This window comes from Antechinus flavipes, chromosome 2, assembly GCF_016432865.1.
Source record: "Antechinus flavipes isolate AdamAnt ecotype Samford, QLD, Australia chromosome 2, AdamAnt_v2, whole genome shotgun sequence".
NCBI lineage: Eukaryota > Metazoa > Chordata > Mammalia > Dasyuromorphia > Dasyuridae > Antechinus > Antechinus flavipes.
In genome coordinates, this window is record NC_067399.1 from 314,083,249 (window position 1) to 314,102,079 (window position 18,831).

The following is an 18,831-nucleotide window of genomic DNA, read 5'->3' on the forward strand; positions in this document are numbered from 1 at the left end:
AAGGAGAAAGAAGAGGAGTGTTTTGATAATATTCAAGATAAAGAATCAATTAATTATTTTTTTATTTTATTTTTTATTAAAGCTTTTTTTTATATAAAACATATGCATGAGTAATTTTTCAACATTGGCCCTTGCAAAATTTTCTGTTCCAAATTTTTCCTTCCTTCACTCTACCCCCTCCCCTAAATGGCAAGTAGTCCAATACATGTTTAAAATGTTAAAAATATATGTTAAAGCCAATATATGTATGCATATTTATACCATTATCTTGCTGCAAAAAAAAAAAAAATCGGATCAAGAAGAAAAAAAAAACTGGAAAAGAAAACAAAATGTAAGCAAACAACAACAGAAAGAATAAGAATGCTATGTTGTAGTCCACATCCTCTCTTTGAGTGTAGATGGCTCTCTTCATCCCTGAACAATTGGAACTGATTTGATTAATCTCATTGTTGAAGAGAGCCATGTCCATCAAAATTGATCATCACATAGTCTTCTTGTTGCCGTGTATAATGATTTCCTGGTTCTGCTCACTTCACTTAGCATCAGTTCATGTAAATGGTCTGTCTGTATTCATCCTGCTGGTTGTTTCTTACAGAAAAATAATATTTCATAACATTCATATACCATGACTTATTCAGCCATTCTCCAACTGATAGGCATCCACTCATTTTCCAGTTTCTAGCCACTATACAAAGGGCTGCCACAAACATTTTTGCCAATTAATTCTTCAAATAGACACTTTGCTGCCTAGTAAAGGGGGCTAAGTGCAACTGGAAGCCACATACATAAGCCAACCAATCCTTTAGAAAATGGTAATGTAGCACAGGTACCTATCAATCAAAATTGTTTCTCTAGGAACTTTGCATGCTCATGTTAGCGATAAATAAATAAATGAATGAATGAATAAAACCATAAAGCATGAAGCTGAGTCAATGTCCTGGACTTTCTCTTCCTAGGAAACCACAAAGCTTTGCAGAAACATTTTGTTAAAAAAAAGAAAAAAAAAAAGACCCAACTCCAAGGCATTCCTAAGAGCTTTCCATGGAGAGTGTACACACATTCCACTTTGCTCTCAGTCTATCTAGTGGCAAGAATTGTAGGAGGCTAAATAGGGCCAGCCAAAAATCATTTCTACTACCCTTCTTTGACCCCACTTCTGTAAGCCTCTGTTCCATGCTATCCATGCTCTGTGCTAGAACCAAGGACACAGGCCATTTTGTAACTTTGTACAATTTCCTATTGCCACCCTTTTGGAGAGCTGCAACTAGGGAGTCTGAAGAAAAGCACAGTCCCAAGGAGGCCATCTTGCATCCTTAATCAAAAGAATGACAAGTCTGATCTACTGTTAACAGGTCACTCTTGAACTGTTTCAGTAATGCCCAAGGTACTGCAACAAGCCATCTATAACATGCATTTTTGAAATAGCTAAATGAAGTTAGGAAAGTAATCTGTGCCACAAGATAAAACATTACTAGAAATATCAATAGCAATGATGACAAAATTTACACTTATGCAGAGATTTATTAAAGGTAGCCAAGATACAAAAGGATATAGTAGATAGAGGGACACCCTTAGAATCACAGAGATCAACAAGAGACCCAAGGAGTCCTAGGGTCTTACATACACTACCCATAGGAAACTCATTTAATCTTTGAAGGGCCCAGTGATTCTCTAATATAATAAAATACAAACTAGTTGCCTTCCACCTCTTCTCACCGTGAAGGGTATTTTCACAGAGTGAAAGCATGACTCTCTAATCCTATGTTCTACCAAATGCTTCCATCCCACAAAAAGCAAAACATAAAGTTTTCCATAAATCTTTTCTTTGATTTTTTTCAGAGAATCCAGCTTATTGTCACTAAACTTGAGAAATATCTAGTCAAATTCTTTCAATTTTAAAATCCAAGGCACTATTAGTTGCCAAAATTATCCCCTTCTCCTCATTATGACACAATTGCAAATCTATAAATTCATTAGCATGATTAACTGTGAGCTGACAAACTCCAACCTTCTCACTAACAAATTTGATCTCTTGTGTTTTCTCCCAATAGACTCAATAGATCCTCAAAAGCATGGACTGTCTTTTGACTTTCTTTGCATCCCCAGTGCTTAGCATGATTGCCTAGTGCATAGTAGGCTCTTAATGTTTTTTGAGTTACCTCTTCATTTCTGATACCTGCTCACTTTCCACATGTCTTCTGCTTCTTCTAGAGAGTCAAGCCACTACTTCAGTCACTAAGTCTCATTAAAATTGATGTTGGCTGCTACTAAGCAAAGCCACCATTTACCAAATGACAGATAATTAAGCATAATAGAAGATCCAACGACAAAAAAGAAAAGCGGTCCTGTGTATTGCATGCAGCATTTTCCTGTACTGTCCAATATGTCACAAAGCATAATCAGGTAATAGGAAGAAGAGGAGCTGTCTTAAATAAATAAATAAATAAATGAAAGGCAATTGCCATGTCTTGGCAAACTTTTAAGAGACTAATATTTTATTGAAGGATCCATTAAGGTATTTCCTTCTTCAAGAGTATCCCTCCCCAACCACAATATTTCTAGACCAAAATATTTCTATTCAGACTAAGCCCCTAGACAACATCCTGTCCCCTAGAAGAGACATCTTTAATTAAGACTTTTTTGAGGTAACTTGCAGGTTAAGATATTAAATCACATTGGCCAAAGAGTGTCATCCTGTGAATACACCCAGTGACCTACATTAGTAGCAGGATTGGACCATGTGGAAGTTTCAATATGAAGAAACAATTAACCTAAGCCTCTGAGCAATTAGCGAAGAAGGAAGAGAGGATTCAAAATTACTTGGAAATTTCCTGGGTGGGAATTCTGGGAAAATATGAAAAAGCTGTTAATGGAATCTCGAATAGGCATGATCTTTTCCCATAGGCCTGTTGGCTTAGCCCCAGGAGGAAGAAGATTCCCTAGATCACAGATAGGGTACCCAAAGCATAACTATCCATGCACCAGTCCTAAAGTTGGTAAAGGCCCTTTCACATTGAAAAATAAAATAAAATACCACATATAAGTAAGGCTATGTAGAAATTTGTTTTTATAGGTATCACAAAGAAAGGGTGTCTCAGAGTTCTTATTGCAATTTCAAGCTTAATTTTGGTACAATCTGTATAGAGAGTTTTAAGATCCTACATACATTTATTTAATTTAATCATTTCAACAATGCTGTGAAGTAAATACTCCCAATATTCTTATTTCCATTTTTAAAAATTTTTTCAATTAATAAGCATTTATTTTTCACTCCCTCCTATTTCTCCTCATCTGGGGAAAAATGAAGCTCAAACTTTTATAAAAATATGTATAATTGACCAAGACAAATGTGCACACTGATCATGTCCAAAACTGTAAATTTAATTTGGTATCTTGAATCCTATTCCAGTCTGTCAGGAGGTGGGTGATGCACTTTAATCTTATGGAATCATGGTTGGTAACTGCATTGATCATAATCATTAAGTCTTTCAAAGTTGTTTGTCTTTACATTCTTTTTATTATTCTACAATTCCTTATTCTAGTCATTTCATTCTATATTAGTTCCTATGTATGTTTTTAGGTTTCTCTGAAATGATATTTTTCATTTGCAAATGAGGAAATACAAAATGAAGAGCTTAAGTGACAAAACCAGAACTCACTGGTTTTTCAAAGCAGAATTAAAACCTAGGTTTTTCTAATCTAAGACCCATATTTTATCCATTACAACATGTTGTTACTTATCTACTTCTCCCAAATTAGCTCCAAAGAGAGCAAAATTCTGGCAGGTTTTGGTTTGATGTTGGTCAAATTCCAAGAAATAGCAAGAGAGTATAGGAAATGGATCTTTGTGGCTTGCTTCTGCTAATTTGAAAAGAGATATTTAAAATCAAAACTGAAGAAAAGATACTGCTCCTTCCTGTTGACCAAATGAGAGAAGAAAATTAATATCTTTAGAGCACCAGCCCTGAAATTAGCAGGATCTGAATTCAATTCTGTCCTCAGATACTTAATACTTCCTAGCTGTGTGACCCTGGGCAAGTCACTTAATCCCAATTGGCCTCAGGAAAAAAAAAATCTCATACCTATTTAGTAGGTAATAAATATCTACTATCTGCTTAATACAATGCTAAAAACTTAACAAATTAGCTCATTTGATCTTCACTACAAACTTTGGAAATAGGTACTACTATAATCTTCATTTTATAATCAGGAAAACTGAGGCAAAAGTTAAGTAACTTGCCTAGAAAGTATCTGAGGCTGGATTTGAATTCAAATCTTTCTGAATCCAAACCCCATTTCTATCTACTGCACCAGTTAGATACATTGAAGATTCAGTGATTTTTAATAACTACCTATTTCTTGAGTCATTGAACTGATTGTCTGTCTGTAGGGTATAACAGATACATGAAGAAGAAGCTTGTTTTCTCATCATCTGTATCCTTCTTTAAGATGGCTCCAAACACATGACTTTGAATTATCCATGTCCTATGGGAAAATTACAAAATCACCAAATTGGTAAGGATCTCAGAGATCATTTATCACCATCTATGACAGAGCGAGGATCCTCCATACCAGACAATCAGTCATTCAGCTCTCATATGAAGCTCTTCAGTGAAAGTGAACCTCAATGATTAGCATTCAGCAGGTTTAGGACATTTGTAATCCAGAGATCTCAATGCAAACCAATCTTGCAAGATTCCAGAAAGAGGAAGGACTTCATGCTACTGCAGCAGGCCAAATTCACAGTGAGGAAGGGGGCATGCCTTTCTGAACCAGGAATCAGAAATCAAAAGGACTTTCCTTTCCCAAAAGTATATGATCATCATGTGAACAGATTGAAAAGGACAGATGAAATTGAAACAGAATATTGTGAGAGTATATTGACCAAGATGAGGCACATAGAAGACATAAAGCAAAAAGGTGGGAATCCATATTTATAGAATATCGGATATAACAATAGACTTTTTCAATGTGTGAGTTGGTTTTGTTGATTTTTCTTCTCCTTTTGAAAAATAAAATTGTTATAAAAGATATCTTTCTGGGACAGGTGGGAGGGAAGAAGGCAGGGAGAAATGAAAGATATATAAAAACAAGAATTGTCAATGAAATTATATTTAAAAGTTTTATTTTTTTAAAAAATGATCATTTTTTTCATGCAGTAGCATCTAATTTGCATTTGAAGGAAATGCCTTCTTGTATAGGAGTAGTGGTGTTGGTGAAGGAAGATGAGGAGAAGAGGGAAAGAGAAGATAGGGAGAAAGAAAGGAAGGGAGGGAATAGGACAAAGAAGAGAAGAGGGGAATAAGAGAAAAAGGAAGAAAAAGAAGAAAGAGGTGAAACAAGGGGGAAGAAAAAAGAGAAGGATGGAGGAAGAAGTGGAAGAATAAATAGAGGAAGAAGGAAGATGGGAAGAAATGAAAAAGAAAATAGAGAGGAAGGGAGGGAGTAAGAAAGAGGATAAGGAAGACAAAGACAAGTGCACGCGTGCGCGCACACACACACATTCACACATTTAATCCAAGATATTTTGAATCCAACTATACTTAGGTCAACTGGGAAGGTCTAAACAAATTTTTGTACTCGAATATAATCATATTGAAGAGTTTATTATTATTAAAGAAATAATTTCAGAAAATCTAGGAATCAATATGAACTGATACAGAGTGAAGTGAATAGAAACAGAAAAATTTAATCAATAACAATTCAAAAGATAAATAATTTTGAAAGATATAAGAATAGCAACCAATGCCATGAACAATCATGATTCAAGAGCCTGATGATGAAACATGCCATATAACTCAAGACTCAAAAGTAAATAAATAAATAAAATGGGGGGAGGGAAGGAAAGAGAGGGAGAGGGAGAGGGAACTAATGAACTTTCTATCAAAGTAAACACTTAGTCCATTTGTTAAGGAGTAGCCTTGTTTTAAAATTCCTCCCAGTTAGGAACATTTTGATCACAAGAGTAAAGAAGCAGATGGACCATGGATGTTGAAAGTCATTTTTCCCAGAAGAGCTTACGGCTTAACTGGGGTGGAATAGGATAGTTGGAACTCATATGATCAGAGCTCTGATGACTAAAAGGATTTCAAGGGCTGCATGCCTTACGTCAGAGACTATCTGATACAACTAAAAGACTAACTAGCTTTGTGGTCATTTTCTACTCACGTTGTAAGTAGTATTTTGTCAGATAGGTTTTTTCTCCTTTCATAAAATCAAAGATTTAGAACTGCATAGAAAACCAAAAACCATCTATTTCAGTCCTCATGTTTTACAAATGAAAATACTGAGAACTAGAAAAGAGTAAGTGACTTGACTAAATGTGAGAGCTGATATTCCAAATGAACCACTGGTGATCACCAGAGACTTCACTGTATCAAGCTGCCTCCCCTACTACATCTCGTTCTTTGTAGTCCCTCTAGTGATGTCTTTTCTCATCTTCCCAGTGGACCCTGCCCTTTGCTTCCCTCAAGCAGAAGACATTGAGAGACATAAGGTGGGAGAGGGAGCAAGGAAGTGATGGTCTATCCCTCTCTTCCAAAACTTGGGAAAGAGTCCCTTTCATTCCTAGCCTTCTAAGAAGGAGACATTCCTCCTCCAGGTTTGGAGAAAGTTAGCAAGCTAAAATTTGGAGCAAGGGAATCCAGCAGCCCCTCCTCTCCTCTCTTCTACTTACTCCCCAGGGGCACTTCAGAAGATGCTGACACTAGGCCCCTGGGCACCCCTCACTAGCTCCCCATCTGCCTCACTCCATTTAGCTCTAGCAATTCAATTCCCTTTCCCCCACCCAGAAATCGATGTTTAATTAACACATTATTGGAAAAATAAACAGACTTCAACGTGGATGCAATGAAGCTAATACATCTCAGCTTGGGGGAAGAGGGTTAAAGAGAAGAACTGAAGGACAGCACCCCTCTTCCAGTGCTCCTTTTTTCCAGTTTCCTCCAACACTCGCCTCCCTCCAAAAAATAATTTTTTCTCTTTTAATCTCTTCACTTTCTCAGGAGCTTATAAGTAGCAGTTTCCTCTGCTACCTATAAGGCCATTTCTACTAGCACTCAGTTCATCTCCTTCATTCATTATAAACTTGTATACACATATTACACACCATGTTTTTCTTCATTAAAAAGCATAACAAATATTTCTTGGATTCAACTTATGAGATTTATGTATTGAACATATTCAACAAAAAACGGGGTATGAGTTTTCCTTCAGAGAACTTTACCAACTAGGATCATTCATGTGGGATTACCTGGTTACTACTGATTTACAGAGAATCAGGAAGCCAAATACGTTGATCTTTGGGGATTTCTTTCAACTCTTCTTTCTTTCAGAAAGCGAATTATTCCTTTATATATATATTTCTCTTCCATCAACCCATTCTAGGCACCCTTAATATCATGTCCCATTTTTTCATGAAGAATGAGTACATCCCTAGTTGATGCTCCATGTAGCACAAGATCGGAATAAAAAGGGTATAGACATAGAATCCCCCTATTCTTTCACTATCAGTCATTATACAAAACACTAATTCTGTGTCCAGTAGGGCTGAAAGTCATGGCAATAATTGGAGTGGTACTGAAAAATCTAAGTCCTCTCCTCCCAATCTTATATCAGCAAGACTCCACACTAGGACTTAAAGAGGGACAAGAAAGCAAAGATCAATCACCATGGAAAATCAAGATAGTCTAAAGCATGAACCCTTGCCAATAAAGCAGTCTCTTCTCCCTCGGTTTAATTAGGTTCCCCAAAATGAAAGTGACAGTATTAAAGCCAAGAATGAACCAAACAGATTGTACTATGAAATGAAACATCTCTCACACAGTCAAGAGGAGAAGAAGACAAAAACAGTCACTATCAGAAAATGAATATGGAGAGGATCTTAACTAGATATGATGAGGTCTACAGCTTATCTCTATAATCTCCTTGAATAGAGACCAGATTTCCTTATCCTTCTGCCCTTCCACATTCAAACAAGAAATAATCTCTCACCTGCAGATAGAACATCATTATTTGCTCATTTTTGAATCTTCTAGAATGTTAAGAACCTTCATATTCTTATCCCACATTTTATAACTCCAACAACTCTTACTCAAGACTCAGAATGGATTTCATGGTATCGTGGAACTAGACCTGGAAGGGACCTGAAAGGGATCTAGATCTGCTACTTTATTTTATAATCAAAAAACTGTACTCCTGAGATGTTAAGTGATCTGCCAAAAGTCACATGAGTAATAAAAACAGAGTTGGGACCTCTGAGTCCAAATCTAGCAACATTTTGTTATTTTGTTTTGTTAATTTAATGGTTGCTTGCAACTTAACTGAGTCTTGGGAGCAGTAAATCTTGATGATTTATATAGTTGAAACCAGTGGAATACCCAACTTTCCTAATAAGCTCAGGACTGACAACAATAACTATTCATACATACTCAATTCAGTAACCAATAACCTCCAGTGCCCCTTCATGCTGAAGTAAGTCTAAGGGTGAAGAAGGAGAAGATAATAACCCAAGCAGGGCTCAAAAAGTTCCCACTAAGCTCCTTTTTCACTGGATAAGCACACTCCAAGGGAAAATCAAACTGATTATTAGAATGAGACCAAATATATATATAAAACTAGTGTTGGCAATTTTATTTTGTCATATCCCATGATATCAGTGCTAAAAGGAACCTACAGGCCTTTAAGAAATGGTCCTAGGAGACAATAGAATAAAAAAAAGTGTCTGTTCAGAGACAACTTCCTCCCCCCTCTCAAGCTGTGTGCAACTTGAATTGAACCCACTTCAAGGGAAGGTGATATATTTCCAATGTCTTGTGATCCAGAGATCAACTAGCCCTCAAATCCACTAGCTATTCACTGAAGCCCTATTGACATCCCATGACTAATGTATTTTTGTGAGTAGAATTATACGCAAAATTAGAGAATTTCAGTACTATGTTAATATCTATTAACAAGTACTTAGGATTTCCTAATTTAGAATTTTATCCAGATTCCATAATCCTGTCCAACATTTTAGAGATTAGAACTCATATCAAGCTAATTCAATTGTACTAATATTTAAAAGCTAAATAGGGAAGTTTGTAAGGCCCTATGTTAGCATTAATTTATTCATTCCCTATGCTTTTGTTAAGTACCTACTAGATATCAGCTACTATCCTCAATGGGGATTCAATGACAAAAATAAAACAATTTCTGCCCTGTTGAGGAGTTTACAATTGGGAGAAAATTAAATGTACATAGAAAATGAAATAGAATGACTTAAAATGAAATACAAAATAGATATGAAATAACTTTAGGTGGTGTATTTTACCGAGTTTTGATGAAAGATATGGATTCTATGAGGTCAAGGGGAGAAGGGAGTAAAGTCTGGAGATGAGACATAATCTGTGCAAAAGGATAGAGACTGAAGATGGAATGTGCTACACTGTAGAGTTGATTGGCAGGAATGTACAATGTATTAAGAAGTATAATAAGAAGTAAGCCTTAAAAAAATTATTTAGAATCAGATTTAGGAAGAAAATATAAGAGACAGCTAGATGGCACAGTGGATAGATAGAGCTATTAGCCCTGAAATCAGGAGGACCTGAGTTCAAATTTGGACTCAGGCACTTAATACTTTCTAGACACTTATCCCAATTGCCTTATCCAAAAAAAAAAAAAAGAAGAAGAAGAAGAAGATACAGGAATTTCTATTTTATCCTGAGGGAAAAGAGAGAGGTTCTTGAGCAGGGAAATGATATGTACATATATCTACATAAAAGTAATAATTCAACTTGTCAAAGTTGGTGAGAAAGTCAAGATAGTGTACCGAGATGGAAAGGTCCAAGTCACAGTCCCAAGGGACACTCACATGTGGAGGATGGAACTTGGATGATAATCCAGGAAAAAAAAAATTGAGATGCAATTTCCAGACAAGAGAGAATATATCATGAAAATCCATAAAAAACAAAGTGTAGAGAGAAAAGGTAATCTACAGTATTAAATGCAGCAGAGAAGTTAAAAAAAAAAAAAAAAGGATTTAGACTAAGAAAAGTCCATTGAAATTTGCAATTAAGAGATCATTGGTAATCAGTTCACCTCCTAACTGAATTGAAAGTTTTCTTTGTTGGTTCAGTTTAACCCTGCATATTCAGTTAGTGCAAAGCTAAAACCTAAAAATACTCTCTTAGCTAAGGAGGAAAATGGAACATCAGTTGCACCAAAAAGATATTGCTGCTTCCATGCCTCAAGTAACAAACACAGGCATATAATAAGTAGGATAGTACCAAATTGAGAGAAAGGAAAATGGGCATCTGGTAGACAGCTCTGCCCTAATTTACTGGATAACCTTGGGTAGATCACTTAACCACACTATTCTGATGCTTCATCATATCATAGAGGGTACTTTGAGTTTTCAAAGACTATGTCAGCAAAGAAGTTCATATAGGTTTTTAGCAAATTAAAAATGCTTTGGAAAGGAACTTGAAGAATTATTGTTACTGTCACATGAGGGGCAACTTAGGTAAGCATAAAGCTTGGACACCGGTTGAAGGATTTTTTTTTTTTTTTGGTAATGTCAATTCTTAAATAGATAGTGATTTTCACTGGTGAAGATATTACACAGTTACAACTTTACATCTTCTTTCTAAGAAAAAAATAAGTAGAAGCAACATAAGGAAACTGAATTAGATGACCTCATCTCTAAGGTTCTTCTCAACTCTTCAATTCTATGATGTTCAATTCTATACATTAGCAGCTCAAAAAAAAATCATTGATTAAACATCTGTTTTGTGTAGAACACTATATTAGATGATGGGGGAAAGTTTGGATAAGACATGCTCACTTCTTTTATAGAGGTTCCAGCCTAATAGTGAGATAGGAAACCAATACCATCTATCTATCTATCTATCTATCTACCCACCACCCATCCACATGTTGTTATTCAGTCATTTTTTAGTCATGTGCAACTTTTTATGACCCCATTTGGGGTATTCTTGGCAAAGATACTGTAATGATTAGCAATTTCATTTTCCAACCCATTTTACAGATGAGAAAATAGGCAAAAAAGGTTAACTAACTTGCCTAGGATTACATAATTAGTAAATGTCAGAGGCCAGAAGTGAACTCAGGTCTTCCTTATTCTAGATCTACACTCTATCCACTGTGTCACCTAACTGTTTACACACACACACACACACACACACACACACACACACACACACACACATATACTAAGGTAATGGGCATTAAAGATCTAAAAATCAATGTACTGAATAAGGTTGAAGGAAAAATGGTATGAATGACTATGAGGACCACCAAATGAGTCCTTGTGTTCATGTGATCATGGATGGTGGGCAAATAGTCTGAAAGGTAAAGAGAATGAGGTGGTACATGGAAAAATCAAGGCTGGTAGGAAAGAGGCAACAGAGAATCTCTCTCTGGGCTAGCAATAAGAAAGGACTTCTCTTTTTATTCAAGTAAAAGCAATTTATTTCCTACCATACCTACAGAATTATATGAAATACTAAGGCAATAAAGAACAGGGTCCCACTTTCTCAAACAATATGTTTCAAGATAAGGGAAAGTAGAACATCTGTTTCTTAGGCTGCTGGAGCAAGAGCACGCTCACTCAGTCCCACAAGCTGCCCTAACTCCCCCAATCCTACTGTTGCCTGTTGCTCTAATCAAAAACAAAAAATGCTGCATTAATTTCATCTGCATCACAGCCATCTCTGGCCCTCAAGTGTCAGAGCTGCAGTTCAACAGCTCTTTCCTGAGCAGGTGTGTCTAATTTAATGGGATATTGGGGTAGGGAGATGGCTTACACAATAATTTGTGTGTGCAAACAGTCACAAGTAAATGTATGGTTTTTGTTGGTAGGCTTGACACAGACTACACCTCCATTGCAAGATCTCCAACAAACCAAGGACTGGGATTCAGTTGGAGGAAAAGATGGTGATGGAATAAAAGTACTCTCATTTCCCTGAATATCACAGGAGGAGAACAGCGACACCCACTATATATTCAACCCAGTAGGGACCAAGCAGGAGGGAATTGGGAGCAGGCTAGAGCAAAGGTGAACGAGAAAGAGAGAAGAGACTTAGAAGTGTGACAAATTCTCTCTCCAAGCATCCTGTCCCTGATTTGTCTTTAGCACTCCAGCGATGGCACAAGAGTGTTTCTCCCTGACTCTTCAAGGTCAGATCCAAGAAGGGAGGGGGAGGGGGGAGAAACTTGAGGCAATAATTTATTTTTTCATTGAAAGGAGGAGGGATATACACTTTACTCATGATTCAGGGGAAAAAAAAAGACAACTTCACCTGAAAGGAAAGCAAAAATGGCGTCCAGTAATTAAGCTGATAGTGGCCCAGGAGAGAATCAGGAATGGGCTGATTGGAAAGAATATGCCTTTTATAATAGAAGGTGATTCAAAGAGATCCAGAACGCAGACTCAGAGGAGAGTGATTCTGATACAAGGGAATATAACCAATGCCCGAAGAAAGGACAGAAGCGGTATGAGTATAAGAAAGGCTTCTGCTCCCTACCAAAGGCTATAACTAGGTAGCTGGGAAAACCCTCTATTTCGCCCACCTCATCCCCTCCACCCGCTTTAGTCTGTGTCCGCCCACCAGTCGTCCATGATCACATCCACCCACGGACTCACTTGGTGGACTTGGGAAATCACATACTAGGCTTCCCATCAGAGACTGTTGAGGGATTTTTCTTCCTTTTTATCTGCCTGAAAAAGCATTCATTTGCTCTCTCTCACTCTCCCCAATTTTTTTGCCTTCTGACCCCCCACCCCATATTTCCTATTGAGAGAAAATAAGCACCCTTTCAAGGGTGCCAACAACCAAGTCTCTCCAGAATTGCTCCCATACATATGCCCAAAATTCACACACACACATACACGTACACACACACACACACACACACACACACACACAGCATGAAACCTCCTGCTTGGAATAACATATAAAATGTTGACAACATTTCTAAACAATTCTGTACAATCCTCGGCATATAAAGATTTGATGATGTAAACACAAAAAATGTCCAACATAACCTCAGATAGCATTCAACATGCAAGACATACACATACAAAATGAAATCCAGAATTTTTGAAGGCTATAAATACTGATATTCATGTAGTATGACGATGACAAAGACGTTGCTTCATGCTCCCAACCAACCACACATTTTTCTCTGGTCTATTCTGCAATGCCCTCTAGCACACAACAACCCACCGATCAGAGCTTTGTGCCATCATATGTGTGTGTTCATGCCCGCATGCATGAGTCTCTCCAGTGTGCAAGCATCATGCTCTCCAGAGGTAACCCAGCCCTGCCTGTGCTCCCCTGGTATAACCTTCCCTCCAGTGTGTCGCAAACATAGATTTCACGGATGGTTAAATTGGATCATTATCATCGGGCACTCATTTGGTCCAAAAAGAAAGTCATTAATATCATCTGCCTCCCCCACTCTCATTCCCTTCTCATGAAAGCCCCCTACTACCCCTCCCCAAATACCCTCAAATACACTAATCCCATGAAGTGCGACACAGCCAGCATTCAGGAAGGATAATGGCGAGTAGGAGAAGGAGGTTGGTGGAGCGGACGTGCCTATGATATTTGCTGCATCTCCCATTTGTTAATGGAAGGAAAAGAGCACAGTCAAGGTAATGGTAGGGAAGCTAAAAGGTACTGGGAAACAAAATCAAATCCAGCTCTCCATTGGTTCTGCATGTATGTATGTGAACATATATGTATGCTGGCTTTGCCCTCCTATTAAGAAGCTGCATCCGTGTGGTATGTAGCAAAGGCCATCGTGCCACTGTTGTGTTGTGAAAAAAATGAGAAAAAGGACCGCAGAGCCATCAAGAGGAAACAGAATTCGCTCATCGAGAGACAAGGAGCCTGGAGGGGTTGGGGGGGGTTGGAGGGGAAGGCATATGGAGAGATGGAAATGGAAATATTAAAAAGAATTGGGGGGGAAATTGGTGATCGGATGAAAAAAAATGCGGACGCACCAATGCATGAACATATACAATGTCCAAATGCCAACACTGCTTCGCTGTTCATCCAAGATTGACAATCCATCCTCCATCTCTCCCCTGCCTCTCCTCCCCCCCCATACTGGTGCAGATGGATTTCTGTATCTCAGTTTTGCAGCAGTGGGGCTAATTACAGGCAGACCCAACCCCCCTCACTAAATTAACCCCTCCCCCTTTTTCCTTTCTTTTTTTTGTTAAAAGGCCAATCTGAAGAATAATGTGTTTTTAGAGATAATGGATTATTTTTTTTAAGAGCGAAAGAAAATGAGAAGGTAGAGCACGCATTATGCGAATCAGCGACTTCCTCACATCACCTCTGTGTCCTCTCCACCCCAACTCTCTAAAGTCTCTCCATCCACCTTGTCCCCACTATCCTCATATTCCCCCACCATCAAAGAGAAATGAAAATCTTACAATGCACACGGCATCATAAACACTCCTAAACCTCCCCACCATCACCAAATCTGGATAGTCGATCTCAAAATCGCAACCACTAATCCACCTCCGTACATCTTTTCCCCTTAATATAGACAGAAAATAATCAACATTTTCAATAGAAATGCAGCATTTATTTTTATAAAAAGAAGGTCAAGCCCCAGCTATAACACCCATCGATATTGGGAAAAACTGGAGATCCAAAACGAATAGTTGTCTTTGCAACCTAGTATCCATTTTATTTCTGATTTTCTCTTGAAAAGGAACCTCTGAAATTTTACTGGAAGATGCCCGAAAGCTCCAGAAAAAAAGGGGGGGAGTTATTTGCATTGTCCAGTTGGTTTAATTTTTTTTCAACCCAACCCTGTTGCTTACTTTAACAGTGAACTTCCATTGCCCAGTCTCTCCCTCTTCCAAAAGGGAGTTGTCTTGCAGAATGAACCCCAGTATGTAAAAAATGGGCAAAGAGTATATTATTCTTCACCCCACCCCCGCCCAAATATCCAAACAATAGGAATATCCCAGTCTAACTGACTATTGATGAAAATACCATTTGCCCGTCTATAACTTAAGACAGATTAAGATATTTTTTAAAAAGCAGCCTTCACTTGTCTCTCTTCCAACCTTGCAAACCCAATAGCCCTTAGGTAAACTTGCCTATCATTACCACACAGACCATCTTAACTTGAGTGGCGATGCAGAAGCCCTTGATCAGCGATGGCAGGCTCTAGCCAACAAACCAATTCACAAAGGGCTAATTCTTCTAAATTCCTTCCCCCTACCCTAAGAAGTCTCCCCAAATCTGCCATCTTGGTAACTGTGTCACCAGCATCACCAAGGAGTTCAAATTTATACCAAACAACCACCACAAAGGTGAACAATACCCCCAGCCCCTAAACTACGCTGTCATCAAGGTTCTGTGACACAGCCGCGTCTATCTCTCCTGAACAGGGTTACCCAGTGAACAGGAGGGATGACTCTGGGAAGGGAAAGAATTAAGAAGATTAGAGTGCTTATGACTGCAAAAGAAAAACTATTTTTTTTTTTCCAAAGCTGGGAATGGCATAAGGAAGAGAGAAAAGGAAGGTGCTTGGTTCCAACCACTTCTCTTTCTTGTGGTAAAGTGATGATTTCTCTTCCTAGGTCTCTCTAAAGGTAACCGATCTCTGACCTTTGCATTTAAAAATTAGTAATTAAAAATTTAAAAACCAATGCCAAAAAAAGAAAGGAAAAAAATTATACCCTATACTAACTTTTCTAAAAAGAGCGGAAATTCTATTTCTTCATTTTTTTAAAAAAGTATTTTGACAAAATCAAGAGGAGTAGTATTGGAGGTTGAAGAAATTTTAAATATATATATATATATTTTTTTTCTTAAGTAATCACAGGAGAAGTCACCTGCAAAGCACCACACTCAGTACCCGTAGGTAAGTATTACATCACTGTCCTGAGGAGGGGGGGAGTTTTTTTTTTTTTTATCATCATTATCTCAATGATGATTCTAAAGGAGTTAAGTTGTGTGGTTTAAAAAGAGAGATAGAAGAAGCCCAAACTCTGGAATAGCACAATGAGTCTTGAAAAAACAATGCATCGAACCAGCCTTTAAGGTCACTGAGAGCTCAAAAACCCACAGTGCTCACACAGTGGAAGTTTTCAGGCAAGCCTGCTACTAAATCATTAATATAAACAAATGGAAGGCAGAGAAAGAAGATTTCCCCTGTAACGGATCCAAAGAGGCTTGCTCATGCACACTCCCTCGCACACAGACTCCACACCCCTCCCTTTTCACCTTCCCCCAAGTCTGCCCACCTTCAGAGCAAGACTGCAAGGAGTCCAGCCTAAAGCCTCATATTCAAGTAATAAACCCCAGTTACAAACACACATCTTGGCTTCCAAGTAGTCTGTCATTATTTAGGCTGGACTCCCTGCCCCTTTCCTTCTAATCTTTCCCAGAAGAAGAAGAAGAAAATTAAAAGTAGACACAGAGAACTAAAAAGTCTTAGCCTTGAATGAAGTGATGCTTGTCTTTTTCCTAAATCTTAATATCCAAGTAGAGTGAAAAAAAATTGGGAGGAGTGGATTAGGAACAGGAAAAAAAACTGAAAAAAAATTTCTCTGATTTTTTCTCAGCTGTTAATGGGAGAAGATTCAACTTCCAGCAGGAACTGAGGGAAAGAGTGGCAATGTGAAACCATCACCATGATCTGCCCAAGCTCAGTGATCCAGGATCCAAAAATATTTTTAAAATCTAGGTTGGCAGCTCCCAACTGAAAACTTCTACCATTTCAGGCACAACCTCTTCCCAAGACACACTTGGAATCTCAGGTTGTTTCTTGTCCTTCTGATGCTTTACCCTTACCCACCAAAGTCTTACCTTTACAGCTGAGCAGAGCCTTTGGGGTTTGTCTGTCTGTCTGTCTGATGTTTAATCAACTGAGTTTTCTGGGTATTTTTCTTCTTAGAGAAGGCTAAGATTCCAATCAGTGTCTTTCCCCCGCTCTCTCTCTTTTGCTCTCTCTGGGAGGGAGTGGTGGGGAAGAAGGGAGGGAGAGTGTTGGAGGTGCGAAAGCAGGTCCTTGGTGGCTTGAGATGCCGGCAGAGAGGGGAGGTCTTGCTTGCCTCTCCCTCTCAGTGAGTTGCATGCAAGAGGAGATGTGAAGGGCTGAGCTCTCTGCCTGAGACTGTCGGAGGAGCCCAGGAATTTCACGCACTCCAGAGCCAGTCCCTCCCTCTTTCACACAGACCCCAGTATTTAAAGAGACAGCCTGGCTGCGTGGCTCAGGGCTTCACCTCCTCCCCTGGCTGTTTTGCAAACAGCTGAGAAGATGTAATCGGGGACATCCTCCAGCCACATATGACTAAGAAGCAGGTGCTTTGGAGCCCCGTTCTCCCTCTACCCTGAGAGGAAGGTTACTTACTAAAGCTGCAAGAGGGAAAAAGCCCTCATTTATACTGAGCCAAGTACCACAGGAGACTTGCTTTTGATCCATGTGCATTTATTTCACATGAAGACTAAAGGTTTTTTACTTGCTTAACATTCCAGCCTGACTTATTCCCTCTTCTCGCTACACCGCTCACCCACCCCTTTCAGTGACAGCCATCTATAGGGTGTGCCTCAATTCAGCACCCTGGCCAGCAGCTCAGCAGCTGCCTAATCCAGCAGAGCCCTTGAATTTTTACAGAACTTCTCTCCACTGCTAAACTGCTTACTTGGCCAAACAAAATTACTGAACTCCCATAAAAACTTTCTCCTAAGTCAAACCTAAATAAGGTGTGCAAGCTGTGCAAGGCTGAAGTTTTGCTTGTTGTCTATTTAACCAACAACAGTGCCATTTGTCGCTCCTTTTTTCTCTCTCTAGAAAGAGACTTGGAAATGTTCCAGGGATTGACATAATCATGAAATTATAAGAAAAGGGTTACCCCCATATTAACTTTTATGAGGAATATGGAATTTAGAACTAAGTGTTATGTATATGGAGGGGTCATTCTTATGTCTATGTACTTATTTTCAGAAAAATATTTTAATAATTATTTTCAATACTTCCTTTGTAATTTTAGACATTTTATTTATTTAAAAGACATTATCTTAAAAGGGTGTCCATAGGCTTATCAAATAGACTGCTTAAGGGATCCTTGACATCAAAAAAATTCTTAATCTGGTGACTATCCTCCCCATGACCAGCATAATTTTATGAAAGAAGAAACTGAGTCCTGAAGAGATTAAATACCGTGTCCCCATTTACATATGTAATAAATAGTAAAAATGGGATTCAACCCCAGGTCCTTTGACTCACAGTCTTATATTTTATTCACTAGACCACAGCTGTTCTCCGTTTCATAGTTGCTCTCTACCCATAAACCTTCTCCCTACAGAATTAGTGGAAAAGCAGTAATAATAATAGCTGATAATTCTTAATATTGATCCATTTTTTCATTTGTTCCACCACATGATATTAGGGTAATCGTGCAAATTATTACCTCCACTTTAAGGGTGGACAAACAGATTCAGAGATAAAGTTATTTGCCTAAAATCTCAGAGCAGGTAGAGCAGGTAGGTAACAGAGCTAAGACTGAAGATAAGACTATCTGAATCCAAGTCTAAGGAGTGATCATTGTACTACAACATGTTGATCTTTATACCTTTTACATTGTATTATTAATTTTTGTGTATATAGATGCATGTGTATATTTTCCAAATCGGACTAAAAGGCAAGGACTATGTTATATATCTAGGTATCCCTCATGAGACTTTATACAATTCACATAAGCCACCAGATGAATCATACCTCCATTCCCATTAAATAACTTGCCAATTAATCAATCAATAAGCATAATGTTTATTAAGTATTAGATCTGGGAATGCA

At 38.2% G+C, this 18,831-nt stretch overlaps 1 protein-coding gene across 25 annotated transcripts in view; it reads right to left on the reverse strand.

Annotated features, from left to right (window-relative positions):
• Positions 1–17,158, reverse strand: part of NRXN3 (neurexin 3) — a 2,067,316-nt gene extending 2,050,158 nt beyond the window's left edge. For 11 of the 25 annotated variants that reach the window (XR_007950618.1, XR_007950617.1, XR_007950616.1 and 8 more), the window contains exon 1: positions 16,842–17,158. The gene's annotated coding sequence lies outside the window, so the exon portion shown is untranslated. The remainder of the gene's footprint in view (positions 1–16,841) is intronic. The other 14 variants (XM_051977483.1, XM_051977481.1, XM_051977480.1 and 11 more) reach the window with 2 other exon arrangements.
• Positions 17,159–18,831: the final 1,673 nt, after the last annotated feature.